Here is a 22,288-nt window from a genome sequence, read left to right on the forward strand (position 1 = left end):
TCCCTTGCAAGGTTATTATTATGCAGATTGGCTAAAGGTACCGATGTACAGACTTTTAAGACCTTATGTCAATGTTAACCCACATAAAGCACATCCTTGGTCCAGCATCAGCACAAATTTGCATTCAGAGGAAAACAAGTCCATCAATCCTAAAAGCATTCAAAGACAATCAAATCGATACATGTCTGGAGAAAATGCCAAAGGAGAAATTGCTCAAATTTTTTCCCCATCTTAATACTTTCTCTTCGTATTTCCTCTACGTCACGTCTGTCCCAACTTTTACTTCTCTGCCATGACAAAGTCCCTGTGGGTATCCTTCGGCTAGCTCGATTCTTTATTACATTAGTCACTTAGTGTCTCTAGTTTCTTGGGATGCCCCAGTTTACTCTTTACGGCAGAGGGAGGCCCAGGAGCCAACCAGTAGGCTTCTCTTTAGAAGGAAATACCTCAAACACGAATATTTATTTTACCCCTGTAACACAAATCTAAAGGGCTGCCACATTAAAATCTAAAAACACGTGGGACTTCATCTGAAATGTAAAAATTTGCAAAAGCAAAAAAAAAAAAAAGGATTACCATCATTTTAAATCCTACTAATCTGCAGATAATACATATTCTGATTAGTATAATGTATTAGCTTCTGGGGCAAAAAATTCTTGTCATTACCTTTCCTTGGCAGAGTGTAAGTTGGGCTATGTCTCCTAGTCTAGTGCCCATTTGAGAAAAAGTTTTGCTAAAATCCATGCCTTGATTCAAGACACTGTCATTCCATGACAAGAAATTCATATTTAAATAAGACTCACTGAGAAACAGATCCTACGGGTTAGGGTTTCTTCCTCCTCAAAATGTTATTTTTCTCTATATTTCCTCAGACATTTTTCAGATATTCTATTACAATGAGCTTTACTAATTCCCAAAGATTGCTCTTGCTTGTACTTTCCCATCCCTCCCCTCTTTTGGCATCGGCATCCATATGCCAGAATGATGGCAGCTCAGCTCACCCAAGCTCTTCATCGTACAGATCAGAAAACTGGTGCCCAGAAAGATATGGTAATTTTCCCAGTGTCGGAACTGGGTGTTGAACTTAAAACTCCTGACTGGGAATTTATGTTACAATTTTTTCTTGCCTACACCTGTACCCCTTTATCAGCAATGAAGGCCGACCAAGCAAGTAAGGAGGACAGTCTGTTTGAAGGCTAACTTTATCTGTGATATTGGAAATCTGCTGTCTTATAACATGGAACATTGGACTGATCTTCCTCTATCATGTTCTTAAGAATAATGCCATCGTTGGGGCTCCTGGGTGGCTCAGTCGGTTAAACATCCGGCTTCAGCCCAGGTCATGATCTTGTCATTCTGAGTTCGAGCCCCACATCAGGCTCTGTGCTGACAGCTCAGAGCCTGGAGCTGGCTTCGGATTCTGTGTCTCCCTCGCTCTCTGCACCTCCCCCACTTGCACTCTGTCTCTCTTGCTCTCTCCCTCTCAAAAAAAAAAAACAACTTGAAAAAAACTTTTTTTAATAAAAAAAAAAAAAGAATAATGCCATCGTTACAACAACCAGTGATTTCAAGTTCTCACTACTGCAGTGTCTTTATGTAGTTTTGCGTGGCCCTAGCAACCCTACCTGGGGCCATCTATCAGCAATACTACTTATTTTTTTGTCATTTAAAATTGTTCTACTTTTGTTTCATTTCTTCCTAAATATACCTAAAAACAAAGAATCTTCATAGCGTATTTTCTTACAACATATATTATCACAATCTTTATTTGCTTTTTGACACTATTTGAACATTTTTGCCCTAGGAAGGTTTCTTGAACACATATTATGAGGTCTGTGGCGTTACCTATGACCTACTCATATTACCTTGTGTTTGCAAAGCACTTTACATTTTGTGGAGCACTTTGATGCATCCCTTTATTTGTCCATCCATTCGACCACTCAGTTCACTTAAATATTTATTGAGCACCTACTAGAACCAAGTTCCTATGCTGGATCTTATGATATATAGTGATAAATACAAATAGTGAGAGATTGGGCATGTCAACCGATAACTGCAATACGATGGAATTCTCAAACACAACCTTGCAAGTAGACCAGATCCATATTACTCTGTCCAATTTCCAATTCCAATTCTCTCGTACACTTAGATAGGGAACTATGTATCTGCCTGAAGAATGTTTCGGAAATACGATGCATCATTTGCACAGCTGTACTGTTTGCTCTGTGTCAAATGGTGTGTCAGCTTCATTCACGAGATGAAAAGTTTCTCATCCACAGTTGTCCCACGCACGCCCAGGAGGACTTGCCAGGTCCCTGCAACTTCTTCCAACTAGATGTAGTGGTTCACTTTCTTGTTCCAGTATTCCCGGTGTGGCTTTCTGAATTAACAGCATTTATAGTTGTAAGGTATTCCCGAAGCACCAGTGTATTAAAGAAGCATTTGCGCTTTCGTTAGATGTGTGTGGTGTTTAGGTCATTTATTAGACTGTCTCGGGTCTTCTCAACCTCAGCACTGTTGACATTTGGGTCCCAGAATTCTTTGTGGGAGGGTGGGGTAGAAACAGTCCCATGCGTTGCAGGGCACATCTGACAGCATGCTGGAAGCTTCTGATGACTTCATGCCAGTAGATCACACACAGATACACACACACACACACACACACACACACACACAGACTGTGACAACTAAAGATGTCTCCCAACATTGCCAAATGTCCCTAGATTGGGGTCGAGAAAACTACCGGATTACCTAGTGAGCAAAATTCATCAGGAGCAAAAAAGAAATGTTTCTCTTTCTCTTGTCACTTAAACTTTATTATAGATAAGGTGTTTTTTCTTCTTCTTCTTCTTACAATAAGACTTGGGATCGTAAACTCTTAGAATTGGAAGGGACTGTAAAAGTGACCAGTTCTGTTATAACCCAACATCATCTGTGCCTATATCCCCATCTCTCAGTTTTACCAGTTTACTGAAAGAAGATCAGAAGATTGGTTATCTCTGGAAACTTGGAAATTGGCATAATTGGTAATTACGCTTCGCTGCTCTAATAGCTGCCCGCTGGTGAGACTTAAGCTTCGACTTCAGTATCACACTCTACTTTGGTCATTTCACACATCTACAGATCTTGTTCCTTCACCTTCGCCTTTAAACTATGCACAGAAGTTGAAGTTTGGCCCATCTAATTTTAAGTATATCTGGATGAGCTTTCTATTTCTGTGTTCTGATATTTCTATTTCTATATCTGATTTTTTATCGTGCTTCTGAGAAAAAATTGACTGCCTCAAGTCATTGAAAATTGGAAATTTCAGAGTCGGAATGTTTAAATGTGTCAAGCCAAAGTTCCTACTGATGTGATGTGCCTTACGTCAGTTTTCCTGTAGGGGCAGTGAGTGATTTCCCGTGGGTAACTGCTGATCAAGTCAGTCACACAGGTCTATTGTGCACCAGTTGGAAAACTTGGTGAAGTTGTGCAAAGACAGCCCCTTTAAAGTATTCCTAGAAATCACAACAAGCCCCCAACTGGAATATCAGGCCTCCCTTCATTCCCTTTCTAACAGACCAACCCAGACTTTGCAAGCATTCATAATTATTTAATACAAGTTGTTACTATGGCAACACAATTGAAAGCCTTGATTACAAAGTCTAAGGCTATAGAATATTGACAAGCACACAGAGAGCAAGCTCTCTTAAGACAATCCTGAAAACCAGAAAGCCTCAACCTAGGAGACCCTCAAGTGCGTCTGTAATTTTCTTCTCTATCACAGCCCTATCAGGCAGTTTGATGTTACTTAACGTTTGATTAAGCCGATCTTCTAATTTCAGCTGAAATCAGAGTGCATCTGCCTGATTATTACCTGACATAACTTCTAAGCCATCCACTGACCACCTCTCTCACAGTGATTATTGCAAAGAAGATGGTAATTATTCCAGTAAAATGGGATAATTTCTTGAATCAGTTCTCTAAAACACGTTTATGAAGTACATCATCATTGACTTCTCAGTAACACACTTAATACGACTGACCAAATTATGTCTAGAGAAATAAATGCTCAAAACTTGTTATTATAAGTGAATTTCCAGATCACTGTGGACACTGAAAGATTCTGTTGCTGTAAATCCAGAATAAAAAGGTTGGGGGTGGGGGGGAAGTAATGTAAGTCATATGCTGGTCCTCATCTTTTTCTAATTTCTAAAATTTACTAACATGTGAGAATTACTTAAAAAAAACCTCCTAATGGAATAAAGCAAAAAAATTTCAGTTGGCAGAGAGTGATATATTTATTCGGACTCCAGTTGAAAATCTCAGCGGTTTCTCTCATTCCCACTGGAGTGTTGATTTTTTAAAAGAGTCTCTGTTTTTGCTAGCATTACAAAAACTGTATATTCACGACCCAGATATCACGTGCTGATCATGCAGCTATAAACCTTTGTGCCTATTGAATAGATATATAGCATGAAACTAATTTTAGAAGTTTGCTAGGTGGGGAAAGGTATAAATATATGAGTGGGTAGATGGATAGGATTCATGGGAAAACTAAACATGCTATCAAAGCATATCAAAACATGCTATCAGTCAAAATGCTCACCTTCTTCACAGCAATGTACAAATAAATATTCGGTGAAGATCAGCTCACAATTAAGTCGTTCAGACATTCAGACGCTGGGGCATAGATCCTGCAAGTTATCCTAGGAAACATGTGACACAGAAAGCAGAGGATGTCCCCAGTTAATGTAAAACTCAACCATCATCCACCTGTGCTTCTGTGCCGGCACAATCGTAAAATCACGAAGGCCTCTGCTCTAGGAAATTGGGTTCCTTGCAGTCAAGTAAGGACCAAAAGAGGCTTTTCCATTCCTCACCCCCGCGAGGCATGTTCTTTGGTTCCCTGGTACCAGAGACCATGAGACAGCCAACCACACACGGGCAATAAAAGTACAATAAAAATAAAAATAATTTTCCTGAAGTAAGGGTAAGAAACGGTACTTTCAACTGCAGACGCATAGCTGCTTCTGTGTGACATCTGACCATCTCGGGACCAGATTCATGTGCTATTATCTAGACATGTGGTCAAGCCTCAGCAACCGTTTGTTTGTAAGGTGGTTTGAACAGAAGCGTGCCCGGACTGTCCAATTTATAGCAGAGAAAGAAAAACCCAAATTAAGTGTCCTCCACCAGGCTCCTCTGAAAATACCATCAAAGTGAAGTCAGTGCTGTCCCGTGGTAAGAACTGTTAAAATCATTTTTGGGAAATGGATTAAGGTTCTTTAGACACAGACATTTTGTGTACATTACAGCGAAATCTCAGAGCCCTAACTGAGCAAGGGAAAGCCTTTTCAGAGATTGGTCAAAACAAACCTCTCATGTGTCTCACTCGAGGCGTTTGGACGGTGCCTGGGAAGTACATTATTTTCAGGGGAAAAAAAGAGACAGCCTTTTTCGCATGCCAGCTGGGATCATGGGAACTTCCAATGCCAGGAATTTACTACTGTTTCTGGTAATTCTGCTTGTAGTCATCTGCAACGTTGAAGTGTGAAAGGAGGAGAAGTTGGGCACCCGGGGGACTGTGTGTTTTATGCCAGTTGCACCAGCACACAGAATATCCGTAAACGCATTTCGAAGTGGGTATAATTGTACCCTTTGTCAGAATCGCAAAGCCCACTGTGGTGCTCCTGAAAGAGAACACTGGGAGAAAATCTGACCCTGTAAACCCAGTCCACGCCATACAAAAGGGAAGACTGTGTGAGGGAGCATAGCACATTGCAGGCCTGTTTCTCACTGTTTTCCAAAGCCCTGTACTCACATCGAGGACGCGTCTTTCAGGTGAAGGTTAATTTTGGAAGAGGTTTTCCAAAACTTCATTTAATACAGGGTTTGGAAAACTGAGCACTTTAAACTTCCTCCAGCCCTCTGGGCATCATTCCTGTTTCCTGGGCCGTGTCGGGGAGGCATTCCAAGCGAGGCTGCATTCCTGCATGATAAAATCGCACACGCCTTCTTCATGATGACCTCATGCTTGACGTACCTGAACCTGCAAAGGTAAAAATGATTGTAGATGAATTTGCACTAATGGCGTCTGATGGCAGAAGAGGTGTGACCTTTATAGAAACGTACTGTTTAAATTCAATAATTCAGATGCTCTGTACTTCTGCAAGCTTCTCGATTGTTTTCACCGTAAGATTAATTATCCAAGTTTGAATGTATTTCCGTACAGCCCATCAATTTGCCATCTCTTTTACCTGGGAATCATTATGATTGCAATAACTCATTAAAGTTTTCCTCACGCGGCTTCTTAAACCCAGTTTTTCTGCCATTCTGCTTCTGTTTACAGTATGTGGGAACCCCTAACTTTCTTTTCCTAGTAATAATTTTGTAAGAAAGCCAGTCTATCGACTGCCATGGTGACACAGCTCATCATCGAAAGTCTGGAAGCTGGTGGTGACCAAATGTTACCTGTGTTCTCTCTGTTGATCGCTGTTTTCAGAATTAAATCACGGTTGTTTTTGTTTTTGTTTCTGTTTCTGTTTCACTTACCGTTGGAGTCAACAAATTTGGGGTTTTAGGAGGGGGAGAAGGGGACAATTTGTGTAATACTGCTGTCATATTTGACCACATATTAAAAACAATAAATGATCATTTTGTTTTAATTTCTTAAACACTTTTATCCTCATCTTTCACTGTATTTCCGTTTCCTTTCCGCTGCTAGTTTTACCTATTGTGGAGGAAAATCTGTGTGCAGTGTCCTGAGCCACAGGCTAATGGCATGACAGAAGATCGTTTTGCTTCTAAACCCTGCACTGATACCAACTGGAATGAGCTGTAGAAAAGGAAGGACCTAGAATGTCATGGTGTGTGGCTGGGTAGAGGCTTAGTTCCTGCCCCCACCCCTCCACGCGCAGAACCTCTGGCTGAGTTCTAGATCAGACAGCTGGGATTTAGCTGCCCGTTGAAGTCCTAGGACTGGAGTAAGTCAAGGTGCTTCCATTCACCTTGTGCCTCTGTCACTAGCCTTGGTTTATGAGCTCCAGTGGTGTGTCAAATGAGTTACCGAAGGTTCTCTAGTATTCCACCCGCCTTGTCCCAACCTGGAAGTGATTGTACCCACGGGCTTTGGGATGTGTGCCTCAGCTAACTCGTGCAGAACGTCTGAAGTGGAATGTTTTTGAATCCCAAATCTTCTTTTCCTGTTTTCTCATCCACCACCCTTGGACCATCCTATGCCCAGCTCCAGGTATGCAGAGGGCTTGAACCCAGGACCACCAGGAAGCAAGTGCTGGAAGCTGCGGGAGATTCCAGTCAGTGGCATTTCTTGAGCAATTGCTCTGTGCAGCTCAACAGTGATTTTTAAAATCTTACCTCCACGTGGATCTTTTGGACTGTATCAGTGAAGCTTTGATAACATGGAGTAAATGCAGAGCTGCAATTTTATTATTTTTTTAAGCGCATGTTTTAACTTCTGAGAGAGAAAGAGAGAGAGAGCAGGGGAGGGGCAGAGAGAGAAGGAGAGAGAGAATCCCAAGCAGGCTCCACACTCAGTGCAGAGCCTGACACGGGGCTCGATCCCACGACCCTGGGATCATGACCCGAGCCAAAATCAAGAGATGGATGCCCAACCAATGAGCCACCCAGGTGCCCCAGAACTGCACTTTTAAATCGTGGGAATTGTCTTTAATGCCAAAAAGCAAAAATTATTCATGCAAATCATGCAACTTTCCCCAACGACAGAAAAACATTAAAGGCCAGTGTTTATGTGTGCCATTTCTTGAAATAAAGGGTGAACATGTCAAAGAAAAAATGCTAATGACAATCATGCGGCTTTCAAATTAGCTGTAGGTATATCCCTTATAAATTTGGAGACCAGGTGTTCTTTTCACAAGCCCCTATTCCAAACCACTCTTTTCAGAATCAGAGTTTTCTGACATACACTTGGGAAATGTCCCCCCTCAGTTTATCTTAACAAATATTTGTTAACGGCCAATCTGTGCTATGCAGTGTGCTTGATTCCAGAGCTACAAAAACAAATAAACAAAAAAAGACAAGGTCCCTGCTATTAATTAGCCCACATCATAGTGGGGGAGACAAATATTTAAACAAATATGGCAAATCAAGTATTATAGTGCCCAGGACAGAAGAAATATTTACATGGTACTGTGAAGTCACAGAGGAAGGAAGAGTTATGTGCATATGAAAGGGGTCAGAGAGCTTTCATAGAGCAAATGATACCTGAACTTGGTCTTGAAAGGGGAGTAGGCCTTCACTAGGGAACGGCACAGGCATATCAGGGGTAGAGCGGCCATGAGCAAACAACAGGCAGGGGCAGAGAGGCTGGCTGGAGAGGAGGCTGAGGCCAGAGAGTTAAAGCCCTCGATGACATCCACAGGACCTCACAGTGCGTCTTCAAAGCAGTAGATGCCCTTGAGAGTTTTGAGGCAGAGGGGCCATATAATCCGAACTATTTTAGAAAGATCACCCAGGAGGTAAAATCATGGCTGAATTGGCAGGGGAGAAAACTGGGAGCCCTTTCTGGAGGCGACCGCTCAAGTCTGGTTACTGTTCCATGACTACTATCCTGCCTTAGTTTTCAGATCTACACTCCATATAACTGGTCCTCTACTAGTAAAACCCAAGGCCATGAGCAGGTGTGAAATGCTCCCTTCCCCCACAGCCGCCCCTTTCAGCCAACTATACATTTCCTTTCTCCCCAAGAAATGGTGCAACACAATGTGACACCCTTTCATGTGAAATCAGCAGGAAATGACCAGGCATTCCCAACTCTTCAGACAGGAACTCCCTTCTGCATCTTGTGTAAGTCCTGGGCCTCCCAGACCACCAAGACTGCCTGATGTAGAGGGTAACCTTCCTCTGCGATGAGGAAACACAGGAAAATGATGGATATGATCAATTTCCTTATGGTCAAGATCATTCAAACCTCCATATTTCAAGTATTTGAGGTCTGAATTTAAGGTGCTGTCCCAGAAATAAATGAGCACATGATTTTCTTAAATGTTTATTTTATTTTTGAGAGAGAGAGAGTGCAAGCAGGGGAGAGGCAGAGAGAGAGAGAGAGAGAGAGGGACAGAGGATCAGAAGAGGGCTCCGAGCTGACGGCAGAGAGCCCTATGCCCATGCGGGGCTCAAACTCTAGAACTGCGAGATCACGACCTGAGCTGAAGTCGGATGCTTAACTGACTGAGCCCCCAGGCGCCCCAATGATTTTTTTGTCATGTTATTAGCTGACCCATTGAGTTGTCCTTAGGATTAATGAATTTAGTAAATGCTCAGTCAGGACTATCTATCACTATTACAAAACTCAGCAATCTGAATTACTGAAAGAGAGGGAGGGAAAGATCAAATGGTTTCAGATTCCAGTGGGCATCAGAGGCCTGGAGAAGCTTCCACCACGGGTAGAGTCAAAGGTCAGGAAAGGGCAGAACGAGATCTCAGATCCAGGGGGAAGCAATAAAATCAAAATTGGCAGACACCGAAGACAAAGCCTCAGAAATGTGAAGCAGTCCAGCGCGAGAGGACTTCAATGCAGACGGCTTCTGGATAATCTGAGAGCCAATGGAAGCATTTCGGAGCTCTCCGAGGAAGCAGATAAACACCTGATTTAGTCATCAGGGAACCTAGGAAGACGTCCGTCATAAAGGAGGCTCTGCATTTAGAGAGCTTTGCTTTACAGTTTAAGTGCATTCTCATTATGGGAGAGCGAAGCTGGGGCTTTGGAGAGGTAAGGAGCCGGCAGAACAGAAGCCAACAGTTTGGTTACACTCCCGTAACGCCTCCTGTTTATCTGGCATGTAGCCAGATTTCATACATGCACCCTGCTACCCTAGTGTGAATACAAGGAGGGCAGGTGAGAGTGCAGGTCGGCGAAGAGATAGAATTTCTGACCGGAAACCGTGGCCTTGGCTGGTGCTGACTTCCCTGATCCAAGTGGTGGGCATGTTAAGAAATGTCATCTAGGGGCGCCTGGGTGGCTCAGTCGGTTAAGTGTCCGACTTCAGCTCAGGTCATGATCTCAAGATTTGTGGGTTCAAGCCCCACATCGGGCTCTGTGCTGACAGCTCAGAGTCTGGAGCCTGCTTTGGATTGTGTCTCTCTCTCTCTCTCTCTCTCTCTCCCTCTCCCGCTCGTGTTCTATCACTCTCAAAAATTAATAAACATTCAAAAAAGAGGGAGAGAAGGAAAGAAATGTCGTCTACAGGGGGCACCTGGGTGGCTGTTGGTTGATCCTCAGACTTCAGCTCAGGTCACGATCTCACAGTTCCAGAGTCTGAGCTCCCCGCTGTCAGCACAGAGCCAGCTTCAGATCTTCTCCGCAGCCCCCACCCCTCCCCCGCTCACACTCTGTCTCTCAAAAATGAATAAACATTTATTTTAAAAAAACGAAAGAAAGAAACGTTCTCTACACTTCCGCTTCTTCAAGTCTCCATGACGGACAATTACAGTTTTTGGAAACTTCAAAAATGTCTCAAGGAGAGAAAACCAGTGGCAATCCCTTAGAGTTTGCAAATCAAGGCCTGGTGGGAACCCCAACCCCCACCTCCTAATGGGCTTCTTCTTTTCTGCGAATTGTTACCACTTTAAAGACACAGAAATATGCTTGGCCGCCCAGAGTAAATACACTTCACAAAGGCCAGCATCTCCTGATAAATGTTAATTGACCCCTTTGTAATGCGCATTACTCTTAAGAGCTGCAACAAACTTTACTGACACCCTTTGAACGTCTACCTGATACCGTCCTGACATTTTTCTTGGTGAACTTTACAACCACTTTGGGGTTGCAGAATAACACTGGGCTATCTTCCTCCCCACATTTCTTTTTACAATTGCAATTTAGATTTCCTTCCAAAAGGATTCAACGTGGCGCGAACCTTGATAGAACGTGAAGCAAATGTCTCCTGCCGCAGCCTGACTGCAAGCCTAGGGGAGGGGGGTGCATAAATTATTGTAAATGCCGGAGAACTTGGCATCTTATTTCCTTCTCCGATGCTTTAAGTCTGCATCGAGATGCCTTGGCGTGAGATCCTGAAGAAGCAGGGGCACACTCCCGGCAAGAAATGGTGATTTTCAAAAAGTCAAAACATCCCTTTCGTCAAATGGTAGCATTGGGAGTTTAATTAGACGTCATTTTCTTGAGGAAACGTATGTTATGTGAACAGAACCAGATCTCAGCGGGTTAAACAGTAGTAAGGCAAAGAAGGGAGTGAAACAGCTGTTAGAACGGTGGGAAGGAGAGCGTGGCTATCGCAAGAGACTCCCCAGCGGACGATGCACGGTAAACTGGCAGAGAGAGTGTGCGTGCAGAGGGAGGGGAGCGTGTAGATTTTCTATTGTTTTACTTTGTGCCTCGATACGAAGCTTTATTGAGGCGCTGGGGTGGGAATTCACTTACTTCAGACGGATTGCTGCAGTCAGTTTGATTTCCTTGACATAAAACCACGACGAATAACTGACCGGGCAGTCACGGCCCAGAGACATGAAAACATTCAGTCCCTGCTGGCATGGGAAGGAAGGTCCAGTGGTGACTGCTTTCTGCCCTTCTGATAAATGTCAAACCAGGATCCACATATCATCCCCGAGGAGCATCGGCTCCCAGGTTTACATATGTCAGTTTCCTGAGACAGGTCTTCTCTCTGTGCCAATACTAGGAAATAGCAGGCCCGCTGATACCTGTCCACGTAGCATTTAAGGGGACAAGCTCTGGGCGCCTGGGTGGCTCAGTCGGTTGAGCTTCTGACTTCAGCTCAGGTCATGATCTCACGGTTCATGGGGTCAAGCCCCGCATCGGGCTCTGTGCTGACAGATCAGAGCCTGGAGCCTGCTTCGGATGCTGTGTCTCCCTCTCTCTCCGCCCCTCCCCCGCTCATGCTCTGCCTCTCTCTGTCTTTCAAAAATAAATAAATGTTAAATTTTTTTTTTTTTTTTAAAGGGAGACAAGCCCTGTGACATCATGTGACTGATCTCTTCGGGCCCGGATTTCTTCATTTCTAAATGGAGAACTAAAATAGTACTGACTTCCTAAAATTATTGTGACAAATAAATGACCTAAAATAGTTTTGCTTTGTGTTCTGCTGTAACCCTCAACAAAACTTAGCTATCATTGTCGCCTGTGAAAGATGCATTGATTTTGGTTGCCAAAAAAAAATGCTGTCTTAGTCCTTAAGAAGATAAATATAAGATAAAAAAAAAAAAAAAAAGTAGGGAGGAACAATTACCTGGAAAAAGAGACTGGGAAGTAAGCCATTCAAACTAGAAATTGCTTGGGAGGAAAGTTATTTGCCTTCACTCCTCTTCCTCCTCTGGAATGTCTCTCTTCCCCCACACAGTCCAGAGCAGTTTTGTCTTTCCCCTGTTCCAAGAGACTGATCGGAGTGAAAAGGAAGGAGCTTTCAATCTGAGTGATGAGAAATAAAATATTAAATACCAAAATACAACGGTGAGCCTGGTGGGAGAACATCTGGTCATAGAATTTTAAAAGTTACCTGCCTTTTAAAAAACGGATTCATTTGCTTATTTAACGATTGTACAGAAAAAAATCAAGTAAGACTTCTGAGTGTTGTTCAAAAAACTATTTTTATGTGTCTGTTTCTAATTTCTCTGTTTGCAAAGGGAGGCAAATACTCCCAACGTATCTTAAAATAGTTTTAAATATAATTCATAATTATATTGAAAAATGTCTTAAGCTTGTGCAAACCTGCTTTATGCTGATAGACGAAGTCACAGCTTCCAGCCCCTGAACTGTTTCTATCCACAGAGCACTTCTGACGTCAAATGTGTGGTGTTTGCTTTTTTTTTTCTTTTAATTCGTAATAACCAATTCTCCGACTTTCTGGATACCAACCGGGTGTTCTACAATTCGATCCATCCTGACATTAATTACCCGGAGTTAATGCAGACCCCACAGGTTAAGGGTTCAATCCCAGTTGACTGCTCCCACATCAGACACCAATAGAAAATCCTGGACCACCCAAACTTCTGACAGACCAACTATAAATCAGGGGTTCGTACGACACCCTCCTTGGATTTGACAGTTTGCTAGAGTGGTCACAGAAGTCAGGGAAAACAACACTACTTACTGGACTAGCTTATCATGAAGGATACATCTCAGGACTAGCCAATAGAAGAGATGCGTAGGGGAAGGTCTGGGGGCACAGAGCTTTCACGCCCTCTCTGGGTATACCACCCTCCCAAGCATTTTGAAGAGTTCGCCATCCTGAAACCTCTGGGAGCCCCATTGTTTCTGAGTTTTCACGGAGATTCCATTACAATAGGCATGAAAGATTAAATCATTGGCCATTGGTGATTAACTCAATTTCCAGCCCCTCTTCCCTCCCTGGAGATCTGGGAATGAGGTTGAAAGTTCCAACCCTCTTATCCTGCCTTGGTCTTTCTGGTGACCAGCCCCCATCCTGAGGCTATCAAAGGGCCCACCCAGAGCCTCCTTCTTAGAACAAAAGACACCCCTATCATTCCTATCGCTCAGGAAATTCCAAAGGATTTAGAGGCTCTGTGCCAGGAAACAGGAACGAAGACCAAATATATGTTTCCTGTAGTTCTCCTCAGACCTTGTGAGTCAGAGACCTTTGCCAATCCTCTCTTCCCCCTTCTGGGACACGCGTCTCCTGCCTGGGATAATAAGAATGCCTCTGCACAAAGAGGCCCGTTGCTCAGGAAGCAACTCAAAGCAGATGTCTCTTTGTAATGTGACCGTGGGCTCACCTGGGTATACCAAACAAAACACATCCATGAGCAGACCTCTGGTCTGCTGGAACTGGAACGGGATTTGCATTTGCTGTGTATTTTATTTTGAGGATTTGCTCAATGAACATTTACTGATGACCTTCCAAGAGCCATGTAATGTTTTGCGGGCTGAAAACATAGCGATTTATTTGGTTCACAAATACTTACATACAGTTTTTCCTGTGCCAGGCACCCATCTCAGCACCTTACAAATATTAAATTATCGAATTATCTTATTTATCCCTCTTAGGCAGGTGCTCTTACTACCCTCATGTGCTACAGACTCAATGTTTATGTCTCCCCCAAATCAGGCTAGAACCTAAATCCCAAATGTGACGTGAAGGTGGGGATTTGGGGAGATGAAGCCCTCATGAATGGGATCAGCGCCCTTATAAAAGAGACCCCAAAGAGCTCCCCTGCTCCTTCCACCTTCCACCACGTGAGGACAGAGCCAGAAAACAGTTGTCTACGAACCAGGAAGCAGGTTCTCACCAGACACCAAATCCGTGAGCCCCTTGATCATGACTTCCCAGCCTCCAGAACTGTGAGAAATAAATGTTTGTTCCTAAGTCACCCATCTATAGTATTGTGTTATAGCCATTGGAACTACCGTTTGTTACAGCACTGGGAAAGGATTACGATATCACGTTATAGAAAAGGAAACGGAGGAACTTAGTGGTTGAGCAATTGGTCGACAGCCACCCAGCAAGTGAGAGGCAGAGACCAGACCTGGGGCTGTGCTCTTGGCCACTACCCTGGGCTGCCTTTCAGATAAAACAGTGAAGAGAATGACAGATATCCCCTGCCCTTATGTATTTATATTCTAGCGGGGCAAGACAGACAATAAAACAATATCTAGATAATACCTAATGTAATGAGTTAGAAAATATAGGCAAGTGGAAAAGTACAACAGGGAGAGGAGATCACGAATGTCAGAGAAGTGGATTTCTCACTCTAAGGGGGTAATCCGGGAAGGTAACATCTGAGTCATGACCAGGGAGTATTTCAAAGGGAGCACCAAGTACAAAGGCCACATGGAGGAAACATTTCTGGAATGTTCAAGAAACAGCAAGCATGTCAGCGTGGCTTATGAAGAGTTACATTAGGCAGGCAGTCACAGGAAGAGGTCAGAGAGGAAATGAGGCCAGTGTTATCCTGGGGGAGAGGTGAAACCACTGAAGCGTACTGAGTGGTTGTGTAACGAGATCTAACCTCCAGCTGATAAAGATTACCTGGCTTCTGGGCGAGGCCAGACGAGAGGTGGATGCCGTCATCCAGGGGAGAGGTAACGTGGCTTGGACTGGGATGGAGGTTCTCTATGATTAAAGGTTTGGGGATGGGAGACATAATACCGTGAGGTTATGATAAAGGGCAGAACTCTATCACTCACATCTTCAAAGGGGAGAAGGCTGCAGGCAGGTCACACAGGGGGCTGCAACCAGGGACAAGGGAACAGCTAGCTGGAGCTGTAAGAAGAAGCTTATATGGGCCACGCAGGGTGGGGTTAGCTAGGTGTCCATGGGGGCCTTTGTGGCTTGGCTAGTTTGAATAATTTTTCTGGTTCTGGGGGAGAGGGGCTGTTGCTAGTTGTCGGATACCTGGCCCTGAAACAATTAGGGTCGATGTACAGTGGTCCCGAATGTGAAAGCCTTATAACGGAAGCAGACGTAATTGACTGCTTGAGAAAGGAAATGGACCAGCCTCTAGCCAGGGCCTCAAAAATGGGTCAGGGGCATTAAGAACGGGGTGGGAGGAACAATATTACAGCGAAGCAATGACGATGTGGAAAATTGGCCGGATGGTGGCCACATTTGAAGGGAGAGCCAAGAGGGCCTGCTAATGTGTTAGATATGGGATGTCAGAGACAGAGTCCCCTACAAGTCCAGGCTCTGAGGCTAAATCTGGAAGAGTGGACCGGCCATTAGCGAAGATGAGCAGACTGAAAAATGAACAAGTTTGTAAGGGAGGATTAGAAGCGCAGCGTAGAACAGCTTGTGTTTGAAATGTCTTTTTTATTTTTATAACATGTCTAAGTGAAGATGTTGAACAGAAAATGGATTTATGGGTCTGAAGTTCAAAAGAGATGTCTGGAATAGAGACATAAATTTGGGAGCGTCTGACATAAATATTGTATTTAAGGCCATGGCACCAGTGAGATCATCCAAGAAGTGAATGTAGATAGAGAAAAAAAAAAATGTGGCTTAATGACTGGCTCATGGGACATTCCAACATGAAGAAGTTCAGGAGCTGAGGAAGAACAAATAATGGACCAAAAGAAAGTGGAGTGGAGTGGAGCGGAGTGTCTCGGAAGGCCAGTGAACAAAGGATTTCAAGGAGATATAAATGTTCAAAATCATTGACCATCAACTATGCATATCGAAATGACAATCAGATGCTATTTTGACTAGTAGACCAGGAAGAAGTTTAAAAATAGACACATCATGTTGTCAAAAATGCAGTGAAATGGTTATGACAATTTAGACTATCATTGGGAAAGTAACTGGGTCGAACTTCCTGGAAAGCAATGTAACATTACACGAAAGGAATTTCTACACAAAGTCTATATATTTAAATTCATCAATTCTTCTTCTAGGAATGCACCCTAAAGAAAAAAGCAGAAACTTAGGCAAAGTTTTATAGGCACAGATGTTCTCTGCAGGGTTATTTATATTAGCCAAAAAAAAAAAAAAAAAAAAAACAAACCTGGGGAAATATCACATTTGGGGCAAGGTAAATTATCCAAAAAATTATGAGTCAGTGGTCAATAGAGTGGACATTGTGGCCCAGGAAAATGATGATTCAAAAGAATATTTAATGACATATCAAAGTCCTCATGATACTGCATTAATTGAGGAAATAAGATACTGTCCTTTTTTGTATTAATAGTGAAACTTGTAGTTATCATTTATTTGGTACCTACTTTGTGCAGGGCACTGTGCTAATTGTTTCTAATCCAGTAAAGTAGACATCATGAGAAAGCGAAGGCTCAAAAAGTTAATTTACTTGACGATATTATGTACATGTTCAAATATGCATGTATGCACACACACACCCTCTCACACACATTGACACAAACAAAAGGAAATCTGATGACTTATCTTACAATTTCTTACCCTCATCTAAGAAGCTTCAACTACCTAGTATGGAATATAGTGCAAATTTTTCAGTTATGAGTTTCTCTCACAGGAGGATACTAGGAATGACAACAAAACTCTAAGCACTGGGTTTCTCATTTATAAAGAAGTTTCTTGTAATTTCATAATTCTATCTACTCATCTATAAAGGGAAGGATGACTTTAGGAACGTCTCATACTTCCTCCCCTGGCAGTTAAGTTGATCAATCGTAAACTAAAAGGATGAAGCAGTTAAACATTTTTGGAAAATGTATTTTGATGAAGACCAGGGTTAATCAACTAACACAACCTTCTTTTCCTTCACTCTGTAACTCATATTTTTCAAACAGATTCTTTAGGAGCTTTATTCCTTTACTTATCTCCCCACGTGAAGAAAATTGGTTCATTTACATTCTAATGTCTTCATTAATGCTGTTGATGGTGCATCTTCTATGTGCCAGGACTTACTAGCTCCTGGGATGGTTGGAAAAGACACTTGGGAAGACCAGATTAAAACCTAAGTCATACCCAGCAATTGCACTACTAGGTATTTATCCAAAAGATACAAAAATGCTGATTCACAGGGGCACATGCACCCCAACGTTTACAGCAGCACTATCAACAATAGCCAAATTATGGAAAGAGCCTGAATATTCATCAACTAATGAATGGATAAAGAAGATGTGACATACACACACACATACACACACACACACACACACACACACACACAGGAATATTACTTGGCAATCAAAAAGAAAGAAATCTCGCCATTTGCAACAACATGGATGCAACTAGAGTATATTATGCTAAGAGAAATAAGTCAGAGTAAGATTAATATCATATGATTTCATTCATATTTGGAATTTAAGACATAGAACAGATGAACATAGAGGAAGGGAAGAAAAAGTAAGCTAAAGAGAGAGAGGGAGGCAGACCTTAAGAGACTCTTAAATCCAGAGAACAAACTGAGGGTTGCTGGAGGAGTGTTGGGTGGGGGCGTAGGCTAAATGGGTGACGGGCATTAAGGAGGGCATTTGTTGGGTGTTATATGTAAGTGATGAATCACTGAATTCTACTTCTGAAAATAAAAGAAAAAAAGAAAGAAATCATAAAGCAAAATAAATAAAATTAAAAAATAAAATAAAAATGTTTTAAAACAAGCGAAAAGGAAACAAACAAACAAACCAACCAGCCTAAGTCATAGCCCTAGTTCCAGATAAGCTAACTATCCCAGGCAAAAGGCAAACGTACCACGTGTGTATGAAATGCAATTATGACAAGGGCCATAAACAAAGGAGCACGTAACAACAACAATCAGAGCAATGTTTGAAGGGGAGGTAAGGAGGGATAACTTCACAGAGGAGATGGCATTGACTGTGTCCTGATGGTTATCAGCAAAGAACAAGAGAAAGTATTCCAGGCAGAGAACAACAGAATACACAACAAAGCAGAATCATGAAGGCCACAGAGTGGGCAGGACATAGTAAGGAGTTAGTTCAGTGACTTGAAATACAGCCATACAAAACAGAGCCGAAATAACTGGTCGAAGTAAGGTGATTAGCGATGCTAAAAATCATCTGATACCTGACAATCAGGAAATTACTACAAGTTTGACATGGGAAATATCATCCAAGTGCCATCTTACTTGAGTGCCTGTGACCCTAGTATATAGCAGGGAGCATCATACAGCAGTTTACTTAGTTATGTGGTCAGGAGCACGTGATGCTTGGATCTCCCTCTTGCGAGCTCTGTGACTTTGGCCAAGATGCTTAAAATCTTTGTGCCCCAATTTCCTCACTTAGAAAATGAGGGCTAATAACAGTAGTACACAATCTTATAATAGTGATGTAAGGATCAGATCGAAAATAGATATAAAGTGCTTAGAACAGTGCACTAAATGTTTGTGCCCTCCCCAAATTCATAGGTTGAAATCCTAACTAACCCCTTCACCCCGTGTGATATTATTAGGAGGTGAGGCCCTTGGGACATGGTAGGTCATGAGGGTAGAGTCTTCATGAATGGGATTAGTGCCCTTATGAAAAGGAGCCCAGAGAGTTCCCTCACTCCTTCCATTATGAGAGGTTACCCTTCTGAACCCATCCCCAGGCTGACCTAAATATGGACGTTTTCTAGTCATAAGCTCACAGCACCATTTCATCTCACTTGATAACTCTACTGCTAATTTCTTTAGATTGTTTGACAAGACAAATGCTCTGCCTCATAGTATGGTAACCTGAGAGCCGCTGTGACCGTTCACCTTCACACCTGTCACCTCCTCCCCATAATACACAAGTACATCCAGTCACTAATAACAATCTTGTCACTTTACTGAGGGCATACTACGTGTCTATGCCTGAGTACACGCCGATCATAAAATGATCCCCAAACAGAACCTGCTCCTGCCCTACTCATGCTTACAGTCTAGAAGCAGGGAGCAGCTCTTAAATTATTAAACAAATTATCTCATACACAAATATATGAGCAAAACAGTGGTAAGAGCTATGAAGGAAAAGTATAAGGTTTTAACCAGCATTTAGTGGGATTACACCCTAATCTAGAAGTCATGAAAGAAGAGAGCCCCTAATGCTCCAAGAATTCTATCGGTGACTCTCAAACGTTAAGCATTAACATACAGATATCACCTTTTCTATATCAGAAATGAATCAGTGCTCAATGACCTTGAAAAAGAATGAGATCATTGATTTCAGTATGCGGTTCAAGCTACAGAGGAAGTCAACAAAGGAAGGAGTAAGTATGCCTTTAATCTCTTCCACGGGCCTGGAAAATTTGCCATATGGTGAAAAATCAGACTGGGAGTCCTTACTTCCAAATTTGAGGGTCTCCCAATTTAGGGAGTTTTAAGGTATCAGTAGCAGAAAGGTTTTTTGACCCATTACCATTAACCTTCCCAATAATTTGGACCATATGTTGACCTTTCAAATATCTCAGTTTGAGGGGCGCCTGGGGGCTCAGTCAGTTAAGCGTCAGACTCTTGATTTCGGCTCAGGTCACAATCTCACGGTTCATGGGTTCGAGCCCCACGTCAGGCTCTGAGCTGTCAGCTCAGAGCCTAGAGTCCGCTGCGGATTCTGTGTCTCGCCTTCTCTCTGCCCCTCCCCTGCTCATGCTCTGTCTCTCTCTCTCTCTCTCTCCAAAAATATTTTAAAAAATTAAATATATATATATATATATTATCTGAAACACACAGGGGGCAGAGTATACCATGAGTGCTCCAGTCAGTGTGCCCAGGCCGGCGGCCTCAACCTGTTTTCCTTCACTGAGACTGGAGATCAGTTTTGTGCCTCTTACCTGGTCACTTAAGCATATGGGAAACACTGCCTGTGGCACTCCTGTCCTGGAGGCTCACAGACCCCTCCGATCGCTGCTCTTCACAATCCAGCCTGTGCCAACCCTCTTCCCACGTGCTGGCCTCCTGATTGCCCCTCCCAGGGGCCCCTAGCTCAGCCTCGGGTTCTCGGCGTTGAGCTTGCTCGCCCCTCTGCCTGGGGTTCTTCCTCCTCCTCCAGGCCGCTCTCCAGACCGGCCCTTATTCAGAACCGCCTCCCTTCTCTCTCCAATCCCTCAACCTCTGTTTTTCTTCATGGCACTTTGCCTTCCCAAAGGAATGGAAGAGCCACAGGGGAGAGACTCATTTTTCTCTCTGCCCGGTGCAGAGTGGGTGTCCAGCAATCGTAGGGGTGTAATAATTGTTTGATGAAGTCAATGAGGTGGATGAATGAATGAATGGATGAGTGAATGAATGAATACATGAATGAATGAATAGACCGCTTAGTTTGGCTTAGCTTTCACTCAGCGAGCTGTTGTCTGCCATTTAGAAATCAGCACTGGCGCTGACAGAAGGATATATGGCATGCCCCCTGGTCAGAGGCCATAAGTAGAGGCTGTTCAAGGGAACGCTAGGGTCAAGGGAGGGACAGTTCTGTGGACCATGACTTCATAGCCCTCAGGGTCCCTCATGGTGGTCTTTTCCCTGGCCATGGGTCAAGGGAGATTTGGCCAGGCTGTTAATGGCCCCCAGGTGGGTGTACTTGGGGATGGTCAGTTTTTTTTCCTGGATGTACCATGCAGTCATTTACACTGGACTTCCTGAGTCTAATAAGCTCCAAATGTCCCACTCTCTTACCCGCTTTCCTGGTGAGGGAAATCTCGTTCTAGATTGGTGAAAAGCTTTCCTAGTGTTTCCGGCCTAGATTCTTTGGTTATCTACAATCAGGAATTTTGTCGTTTTAGATCACTGTGAGAATCATCTAAATGCCCTTGAGCGCTTAGGCTTCTGGAAGACAAGAGTGAAAAGGGAAGTATTTTACTTCTTCATTTGATTTTTCTCCTCTGCCTCATCCATGACGAGAGGCCGTGAACGTAGACCAACGTGCCACTGAGCAGGAAGCAAAGAGTCAGTACAGCAAGGACAAAAAATAGGAGACAGATTAATAAAAGATACACACAGTCCTAGTTTGGTTAGATGATCACCTTTATCCTAATAAGGTATCACCAGAAAGAAATTACTTTGGGCATGGCCCTGAGTTTCCAGAGAAAGGAAGGAATGAACCTCTTTTAACCAAGTAACTGTGTGAACACTAAGTTTGTTATCACATATCACAGACTCGTGGTTCTGTACAACTAATTCTTTTTTTTTTTTTCCTAATAAAAACATATTCCTGGAGTTCTACACCTCTGTGGAAAATTTGCCTCGACTCATTCTTGACCTATTAGCTTTGCAAAGTATTTCTTAAAGGGAAAAATTTTCCAAGAAAGTGAACATCCTAGGACACTTTAGGCTTTCTGGTTTGTTTTTGTTTTTTAAATCTTCAGGGCTTGCTGTTGCTCGTGTTGGCTTGTTTGTTTGCGTGTGTGTGTGTGTGTGTGTGTGTGTGTTTACCATCTCTTATCTTAGGACGCTTTAAAAGCTGATGTGACAGCACCAAGCTATTGTTGTATAAAAATTACAGCTCAATCTAATCACATTTATCCATCCTTCATTTTACATAAAAACAGAACATGCAAATGTCTGTCTGAATTATTTTTAGTTTTAAAGAGATAAATAAATGATACATAGAAATTGAGGACTATTTGGAGATATATTTACTCGTCATCATTAGCAACCACGTTTGAATGAAACACAAGGCGCAAAACACACAGATTAGTTATAAAAATAATTTAGTTGCTGAGAGAAGGATGGCTTTGTTGTCATGTAGGTTCGGAGGAATAACAAAGAGTAGAGGCATGGATCATTTTTCCATTTTCCTGCCTCTGTGTTCAGCCTTGGTTATCTTTAATCAACTGAACACTGTAATTCAGAGATGCCTTCATATTTTACAGCTTCTAAGGTGACAATGAAAAAACACTTTATTAAATTTAAACAGGATGTGCCTTTTTTTTTTTTAACTTTCCAAAGAATTTGGTAA

General features: G+C 42.8%; 1 long non-coding RNA gene across 1 annotated transcript; it reads left to right on the plus strand.

Annotated features, from left to right (window-relative positions):
- The first annotated feature begins 14,894 nt into the window (after window positions 1–14,894).
- On the plus strand, window positions 14,895–21,426 carry LOC122240237. Its single transcript, XR_006219666.1, has 3 exons — window positions 14,895–15,031; window positions 19,519–19,610; window positions 21,114–21,426. It is a non-coding gene; the product is annotated as an uncharacterized LOC122240237 (long non-coding RNA).
- The last annotated feature ends 862 nt before the right edge of the window (window positions 21,427–22,288 follow it).

This window comes from Panthera tigris, chromosome B4 (genome assembly GCF_018350195.1).
Source record: "Panthera tigris isolate Pti1 chromosome B4, P.tigris_Pti1_mat1.1, whole genome shotgun sequence".
NCBI lineage: Eukaryota > Metazoa > Chordata > Mammalia > Carnivora > Felidae > Panthera > Panthera tigris.